Genomic DNA, 9,590 nt, shown 5'->3' on the forward strand with positions numbered 1-9,590 from the left:
ACAAAACCTAACCTCTATTTGAGGTATTATTATCTAATAATATTATCTAATATCTAATAATAATGCTTAACATTTGTAGACTATTTTGAAGTTTATAATAGCTTTTCATATCCATTATTTAATTCTCACCATTCCATGAAGTATTATCCTCATTTTACACTTAAGGAAACTGAGACTCAAAGGTATTGAATTACATTCACATCCAATATTACATAGCTATTAAGTGGCAGAATTGGTATTTGAATCCGGTGTTATAATATCTATAATTTAAAGTATTTTAGTACAAAGAGTAAAATATTATGGATATGTCAAAATTACACTCTAGGTGCAACTATCCTTCTAATTGGGAATTTACACTGCAAAGGGATTACCAGAAGCATTTCAGCTGTCTTAACTCTGATCAACATTACATATTTTGCTTATTAAACTAATGAATGTCAAAAATTAATTTATAATGGAGATATTAATGGATTGTTAATTGTTGATGGTTGTTAAAAATGGGCTCTTGTTGAAAATACTGGTATCGTGGATTGGTTAAAATAATTAAAATGTTCCCAATGCTTACATGAATTGGTAATGGTACACGAAATGATAAAACATGAAAGAAAGCATTTCAGTTAAAATTTAGCAAAATCTATAGCCTATGTTCTTAGGGATAGAACCTGACACTCAGCATCTAAAAGGTTCAATGTCTTGCCATTGCAGGGGAGGATTTGTGGTTGACTGATGCCAACTCTAAGGATAATGAAATCCTGATTTTGTAGTATTATTGCATCTTTCTTGATTGAAGCTTCATGCCAAATGTGGTGGAATGATGGAACATAGTGCTTGGAGTTTTAAAATTGTTTTATTTGGCTTGCGTGGAAATATTTAATATTAAATGTTATTTTTTAAAAACGAATTTATAGGGGAATATTGGGGAACAGTGTGTTTCTCCAGGGCCGGTCAACTCCAAGTCTTTGTCCTTCAATCTAGCTGTGGAGGGCGCAGCTCAGCTCCAAGTCCAGTGGCGGTTTTCAATCTTTAGTTGCAGGGGGCGCAGCCCACCATCCCATGAGGGAATTGAACCGGCAACCTTGTTGAGAGCCGGTGCTCTAACCAACTGAGCCATCCGGCTGCCCTAAATGTCATCTTCACAATATTTTTTTTCCAATTACACTTGACATTCGATATTATTTTATGTTAGTTTCATGTATACAGCATAGTGGTTAGACATTTATATAATTTTTGCAGTGAACCCCTGATTAGTCTAGTACCCACCTGGCGCTATACTCGGTGTTGTAACATTATTGGCTATATTCTCTATGCTGTACTTTACATCCCCAGTGACTATACCAATTTGTACTTCTTTTTTTTTTATAAGATTTTTATTGGGGAAGGAGTACAGGACTTCATTGGGTAACAGCGTGTACTTCCAGGACTTTTTCCAAGTCAAGTTGTTGTCCCTTCAATCCTAGTTGTGGAGGGTGCAGCCCAGCTCCAGGTCCAGTTGCTGTTGTTAGTTGCCATTGTTCGTTGCAGGGGGCACAGCCCACCATCTCTTGTGGGAACCGAACTGGCAACCTTGTGGTTGAGAGCCCACTGGCCCATGTGGGAATCGAACCAGCAGCCCTCGGCATTAGGAGCACCGAGCTCCAACCGCCTGAGCCACCGGGAGGGCCCCCAATTTGTACTTCTTGATGCCTTCACCTTTTTCACCCAGGTCCCCCCAGCCCCTCCTCCCCCTAAATGTCACCTTCTGACTTATAAACTTATGCTCTTTTTATTACATCACTAGCTGTTTCAGCTTCTTTAATATAAACTATAGTTTTCTTTTTCTTTGTATAAAAAACTATCTACAAATCTCACTTATACAGATGCAACACACCTTGCTGGCAAGGCAGTTCGGAGGTGAAGGGGGAGTCTGTTTAGCACGCAGTACTGGCGCTGGGGAGGCAGGCTCGGGGGAATCTGCGGGCCAACGCAATTCAGGCCGCACCCTCAGGACAGCCTGGGACTTCTCTCGGGTCTTCCCAGCCGCCACCATGGACAGTGTCTATGAGCTCCCAAACCTGACTCTGGAGGAGCAGATGAGCTGGAGGATGTCCTGACCCGCAGCGGGAGGTGCTAGTGGAGATCCAGTACCTGCGGGAGGAGCTCAGTGAAGCCATGAGCGAGGTGGAGGGTCTAGAGACTGATGAGAGCAGTAGGACCTTGCAACGAACCGGAAATGGCAATGGTTAGGAAGAACTTCAAACATGGACCCCAGGAAGGAGTCTAGTTCTTGGTGGAGAATGAACTTCTCCAGTACACAACCGAGGAGATCGCCCGTTTCCTGTACAAGGGCAAAGGCCTGAAAGAGACAGCCATGGGGAAGAGGGAAGAGCTGAGCCTGGCAGTGCTCCAGGCCTTTGCAGATCTGCAAAAGTTCTCCGACCTCAATCTGGTGCAGGCCCTCAGGCAATTTCTATGGAGCTTCCCGCCTCCCTGCTAAGGCTCAGAAGGTTGACCAGATGATGGAAGCCTTCTCCCTGAGATGCTACAGCCTGTGCAGTCCTGTAGTTTTCCAGTCCACCGACACATGCTACGTACTGTCAAGGCGATCATGCTGAACACCAGCCTTTGCGATCCCAACTTTTGGGACAAGCCAGACCTGGAGCGCTTTGTGGCCTTGAACCCAAGTATCAACGAGGGCGAGACCTGCTGAGGATCTGCCCAGACACATGAGCCCCCCCAGGATTCCTGAGGATGATGGGAATGACCTGGCCCACACCTTATTCAACCCGGACCAGTAAGGCTGGCTCCTCACAGATAACTGCCTCTGTTTTGAGTACACAACATGCAAGGAGCAGAGAGGAATCATCATCTCCCAGAAGAATCTGAGCACCCAAGAAGTGGACAACTCCTGGAAACCAAACTGCTTTGAGCTTTACATACCTAATGACAAGGGGCAGCTCATCAAAGTCTGCGAAATAGGCATATGGCAGTTGGTTGAGGGGAACCCATAGTGTGCTGGATCTCTACCCCCACACAGGACGAGAAGGACAAGTAGATCAAGTTCATCCAGGCAGCTGTGAACATGGGCCCCTTCTATGGGATGCTGCGGCAAGGAAGAAGCAGGTTTCTGTCAAGAAGAAGCAGGAGCAGCCCTGCTCCCTTGCTCCCAATTATTTATTAAGGAGCTGCCTCACCCTGGTGGCTGGACCCCTGGGCTCAGCGGCTGCAGATACTGGTTTTCCCTTTGCAAAATTCACAACCTCTAGCACCTCTCTCGTTATTTGTAATTAACGACACACTGTTGATAATTATTAATTATTTAACCACTAAAAAAAAGTAGGGAATTTTCTACTTTGTGGGGCAGTTATTCTAAACAAAATATTAGCAAAGAGTAATACTCTACAACTAAGTAAAGATTATTTTTTGAATGCAGGGATGGTTTAATATTAAGAAAATGATTATAGTTTATTATAATCATATTAAGATTATGATATTAATAAATGCTGAAAATTTTTTGATAAGTCATCATTTATGAATAACAATATAAATAATAAATAATAAAACAGGTCTAAGTAAATAAGAATTCAAAGAAACAACTTAAATATAATAAAGGCTATACATCCAAACAAATAGTAAATATGATCCTAAATGGTAAAACACTATAGCATTTCAGTCAAAATCAGAAACTTATAGGGATGCCCCATTACCACTTATTTTGCATTTAAATTTTTCATTTTTATCAAAATTATACATGCACATGGTTTAAAGAATCATTTAATTCTATAATACATGTTTTGAAAAAATATCCCCAGGTCCTTAGTCCCTATCTCCCCTTTCTCAGAGACAACCTCTTAAGTAGGAAAACATATAGAAATCAATACGATTTTTTTACTGTAGCAATAGATACCTAAAAAACCAAATAAAAATATTCCATTCCCAGTGGTGCCAAATGTATAAAATACTTAAAAGCTAACCAGAAAGGTTACAGAAACCAAATAAATATGTTTATTGCTCATGATGGCAAAAACCTTGAAACAATGTGAATGTCATCAATAGTAATTGTTGAATAGCTATGCCATGTTCCCACTATCATTATGTACCTAACAAAAACAGTTATACCAGTTGTTTTGAATAGATTTCTATGATGTAGGGTTGAATAAGAAAACATGCAGAAAAATGTTTAAGACTCTATTTTTATAAAGCAGTTATTCTAGAAATCTCTGTGTGCACTGAAATAACAGTAACAAGAGACTTTTGTAGAATATTTTTGCATGTACGTAAAGTTATATATATATATGTAAAATCCTTCCAGCAAAGCAATTAGTTCTCTCTATTAAATCTCTTTCCTGGCTTAATCCTGGCTTCCACAAAACTCAACAAATTTTTGTTCACTCCAATATTATAATGAGAAGTTATCATTCACAGATGAGACATTATATAGATATTACTGTCATCAGTGAGTGGCCAGTTTTAACATTACCAAGATTAAAAAAAAAAAAAAGGCTTGGCTAAGTTTATTGCTTTCTGTGACTAACTGCCCAGTGGAAAATTTACCATCATAAGGGAACACTTTTTTTTTTAAAGAAAGGTAATAGGTTCCATTTTAATTCATTCTAGTTCTAATATGGAACAATGCTAAGTATATATGTTCATTCTTCTATATAATAATTTTGAGAAATTCACCAAGGTGGCAGCTTTGTATCCCTAGAATGAGACAATCAACCATGAAGAGAAGCTGTAGCAAAATTAAGTGGCCTTGGAAGTATTATTTGAAAATGTATTTTTCTTCCTTAGAAGTTACTGCCAGAACTCCATTATTCCTAACTTGATTTTAATCTGTCCTCTCTATAAAGTGCAAAGAATGAAATAATACAAATAAAATACAAAATGAAATAACAATACAAAATGAAACAATACAAATCCAAAGCAGCATAAGACACACAGATTTTCAGCAAATTAAATTTTTGCTCTAAGTAAATCGTCAATTGACAATAATTGTCAGTCAGGAAGTAAGGAAATACAGTAACTAGGTTCATGATCTAATATGCACAGCTTTAGGCATCGCTCCTATTTACTCTGTTAACCTTCTCAATGCTTGGAATTATGAAAATTATCAGAATTAACTTCTACTTATATTTGATTGGGCCTAGTCCTACCTGCTCCAAATTTGAGGATTGCCTTACTTGATTTCACTGTCATCTTCAAAACTGTTTTTTTTTAGACTTAAAAACAAAGTATAAGAGGTTTTTCTCAACTATGCCCACACTCTGTGAGTGGGAACCCTAATCCTAAGGTATCAGGGACAAATGTCTATAAAAGGAAATAATTAAAGACTATAACCTATGTGGCTGGGGCCTCTTCCCAGTCCTACTTGAATAGAAGTAGGACACTGCTCTCTACCCAAGATGGAGTAACAGGGATTTGAGATAATCTAACTGAAAAAAAAATCAAACAAACAAAAAAACTGGACAAAATACATGAAACAACAGTTTTCAAGATATTGGAGTTCAGGTAACAAAGGATAGTGATTCCTTAAAGATGAGAAACGAATGAAGTGAACCCTATGCTTGTCCCAGTTTACTGCCTGGAGAGAATTTCTAGGTTATGGCACAAGGAAGAACGTCGGAGGAAACTGGTGGTCACCCTGACTTAAGGAGATGGAGGCTAAGGTGGGTGGAGAGTACAGGGCTAACTATCAGAAAGGAGAGAGCTATACACAGAGACTTCTAGAGATCTTTAGAGGTTTCCCCTTTGAGTCTTCTGCTGAGTACTGTTTAGTACATGTATGTGATGAAACCACTTACTGGGGAAAGAATCATTTGAAATGATTGAGAGCAATATCTGAATCTCACATAAGACCAGGAATAGTGCCTGTTCCCACTAGCCAGAGTAAAAAAACATCATAATTCACTAGGCAGAGTATTTAGGAGTTTGCTTGAATAGTGGGAAAAAATTAGCCCTAGTTTAGTTGAACTCTGCTCTGGCCCCAACTAACAGAGTTTAAAAGCAAGACCCAAAAGTATCAAACTATGTCAAAGTAATTTAACTACACCACCGAACAAACCTCAAGAATATTTATAGGAATACAAAAATATCCAAAACCCAACAAAGTGAAATTCACATGTTGGGGCACTCAATCTAAAATTAACATACATACAAAAAAGTAGGAAAATCGAATCCATTATGAGAAGAAAATCCAATCAACTGAAACTAATTCAGAAAGTATACAGATGTTAAAATTAGTAGACAAGGATATTAAAACAGCTATTTTAACTTTATTTCATGTGTTTGAGAAGCTAGAGAAAATTCTGAAAAGATGGTGGAGTAGGAAATACCACAGATGTCTATCCACCTAGTAAAAAAAGGATTGGCACAATCTGTCTGATGTAACCATTTTGGAACTCTGGAGTCTACTGAAGACTTGCAACTTCCAAGGGAAGGCTTGGAGAGTAAACTGTAATTTTGGTCAATTTTATTTCTTAACACAGTAGTAACAGCTACCCATCCTCCACTCTTAGCCCCATGGCAGGCAGCTGTGTACAAGTTCTGGGAGCAGCTTGCAGGCAGCTTGTGGGATCCAGGATGGGCAAACAGGACCCTCTCCTCCAAATGTTGGTGATCTGTGTTCTGATCTCTGATTTCTGCTTCTGATCACAGAGGTGCTGACAAAGACACGGTGAGTCATTGTTGCACCTCCCCCTATTGTTGCAAGTCCCTTCCACTCTGGCTGAAGTGACTTCTAGAGGATTTAAATGACGGTAGCTCCTTTTTTTCCTCCCCTTTATTTTTCTCTTCTCCCCTTTGGAAACCAGACAAGAAAGACAACAAGCACATTCTAAAGCAACTGCATATATGGGGAAAACTAGAACGTGACTGCATATGCCCAGAAAAAGGTACAGGCTTAGAAAAGACAAGAGACAATCTTAAGTTTACACTTACGCTGATCCTTGGCATAGCGATAGATTGCAACAATAAAAATACTAGAACAATAGCAAATCTGGAGAAAGAGAGAATCTAATTTCCAGAGTTACCACATTATTAGATTCAAATGTCCAGTTTTCAACAACAAAAAATCACAAGATATACAAAGAAACAGAAAAGTTTGGCCCATTCAAAGGAAAAAAATCAACAGAAACTATTACTGAAAAAGATCTGATGGCGGGTATACTAGAAAAATACTTAAAAATAACAGTTTTAAAGATGTCAAAGAACTAAAGGAAGATGTGGAGAAAATCAAGAAAACTATGGTTGAACAAGATGAAAATATCAATAAAGAGATAGAAACCTAAAAAGAAACCAAAAAGAAATTCTGGAGCTGAAAATTACAAAACTTGAAATGAAAAAAAATTTGCTAGAGGGATTCACAGACAATTTAAGCAGGCAGAAGAAAGAAACAATGAACTTGAAGATCAGATAATGGAAATTATTGAGTCTGAGGAACAAAAAGTAAAAAATATAGAAGGAAAGTGAACAGAGCCTAAAGGATGTGTGGAACCAGCATCCAGCAAATGAATACATGCATTGTGAAAGTTTCAGAAGAGATGGAGAAAGGGGCTGAGATATTTGAAGATATAATGGATGAAAACTTCCCAAATTTGATGAAAGGCATAAATACAAACATCTAAGAAAAGATGAATTCAAAGAGATCCACACAGAGACACATTACATTCAAACTGTCAAAAAGCCATAAACAGAGTTTTAAAAGCAGAAAGAGAGAAGCAAGCTGTCACATACAAGGGATCATCAATAAGATTATCAGCAAATATCTCATCAGAAATTTCGCAGGCCAGAAGGCAGTGGGTTGATATATTCAAAACGCTAAAAGAAAATAAACTGTCAGCTAACTTCCTGCAGCAGCCCGTGAGTTTATAACCACTGCCGCCCTCCCCCCTCAGCTCCAGAGGCACAGCAGCAGTGGCAGCCGAGTCCGGACACCTTGCCTCATGTATCTGTGGCCTGGACCTCACCCCTTGCCTCCCCTTCCCAAGTGCCAGCTGGGCGGGAGGCTAAGTCAGATTTTATCAAGTGGGCAACCTGCTGCAACTGGTTCTGCCTGGACAGCCTGAGGAGGCCCCACTCCTGGGATCCAGGACTCAGGCCTATTCCTACCGTGGCTACAGCTCCTTCCTTTCCTCAGCAGGCTCGGATCCAAGCTGCAAGGTCTGTGGGGCCAACTTTGTAAACATGGCAAGAGAGCAGACCTTATTGGACTGTAAGAAAATTCTGCATGACCTGTTTGGGCCCTGCCTCCGCCTTCTCTGCCAAAGATTCCAAGCAACAGCCTTTCAGTGGGAGGAGCTCATAAAGATGAAGGTGAAGGACCTGAGGGACTATTTCAACCTCTATGGCATCGCTACCAAAACGTGCCTGGAGAAAGAGGACCTGGGGTTCTTGGTGCTTGGTCAGCAGCCTGTAATCTCCCAGGAGGGTAGGACTCAGGCCCTCACCTTGTTCCAAGACTTGCTTGAGCAGCAGGCCTTGCTGACCCAGACTCATGCCAGCACAGTACCTCCTACCTCACCCAGACTCCTTTCTTCACCCTCACAAGCCACCTTTGTTTCCCCAGCCCAGGCTCAGGAAATTCAGTCAGGCTACTGGCCATGCGTCTCAGGACCAAGAACCCATCTACTTGGAGAGCACAGCCAGAGCACCTGCTGAGGATGAGACCCAGTCCATCAATTCAGAGGATAGCTGGAGGGCCTCTGTCTGACTTGACTAACCTGGAGGACATTAAAGGTCTGACTATGTGGCGGTTGAAAGAGATCCTGGGGGCCGGCCCGGTGGCTCAGGCGGTTAGAGCTCCAGCCTCCTAACTCTGAAGGCTGCCGGTTCGATTCCCACATGGGCCAGTGGGCTCTCAACCACAAAGGGTGCCAGTTCAATTCCTCGAGTCCCGCAAGGGATGGTGGGCAGTGCCCCCTGCAACTAAGATTGAACTCGGCACCTTGAGCTGAGCTGCCGCTGAGCTCCTGGATGGCTCAGTTGGTTGGAGCGCATCCTCTCAACCACAAGGTTGCTGGTTCAACTCCCGCAAGGGATGGTGGGCTGCGCACCCTGTAACTAGCAACGGCAACTGGACCTAGAGCTGAGCTGCGCCTGCCACAACTAAGACTGAAAGGACAAAAATCTGAAGCTGAACGGCACCCTCCACAACTAAGATAGAAAAGACAACAACTTGACTTGGAAAAAAGGCCTGGAAGTACACACTGTTCCCCAATAAAGTCCTGTTCCCCTTCCCCAATAAAATCTTTAAAGAAAAAGAAAGAAAGAAAGAAAGAGATCCTGGCTCACAACTTCGTCAACTACAAGGGCTGCTGTGAGAAGTGGGGGCTGACGGAGAGGGCGACGTGGCTGTGCAAGGACCAAAAAGGACTCCAGCACCTGGCGTGTGGTGCTGAAGACCAAAACGGGGGAGCGTGGAGGAGAATTCGTGTTAAGATCTGCATGGGCTCACCCACTGTGTTCTGCTGGAATATGGCCACACGGTAACCTGTACCAAGTGCGGCAAATGCATGTGTTCCATCTGCGGCATTATGTGGTCTGAGCCAGGCTTGTCTTCTGATTCTGAGGGCTTGATACCAGCTTCTTCAGTGCCTTATAGGGACATAGCATGA

The 9,590-nt window shown here is 41.4% G+C and overlaps 2 pseudogenes across 2 annotated transcripts; both read left to right on the forward strand.

Annotated features, from left to right (window-relative positions):
• Positions 1-1,856: 1,856 nt before the first annotated feature.
• On the forward strand, positions 1,857-3,267 carry LOC308501903 (cytohesin-2-like; annotated as a pseudogene). The gene is made up of 2 exons: positions 1,857-2,006; positions 2,098-3,267. The product of its transcript is annotated as a cytohesin-2-like (transcript).
• Positions 3,268-7,131: 3,864 nt separating this feature from the next.
• LOC308501904 (E3 ubiquitin-protein ligase rififylin-like) lies at positions 7,132-9,590 on the forward strand (annotated as a pseudogene). The gene is made up of 3 exons: positions 7,132-7,138; positions 7,872-8,722; positions 9,246-9,590. The product of its transcript is annotated as an E3 ubiquitin-protein ligase rififylin-like (transcript).

The sequence above is a fragment of the Rhinolophus hipposideros genome (genome assembly GCF_964194185.1).
Source record: "Rhinolophus hipposideros genome assembly, chromosome: 9".
NCBI classification, from domain to species: Eukaryota; Metazoa; Chordata; class Mammalia; order Chiroptera; family Rhinolophidae; genus Rhinolophus; species Rhinolophus hipposideros.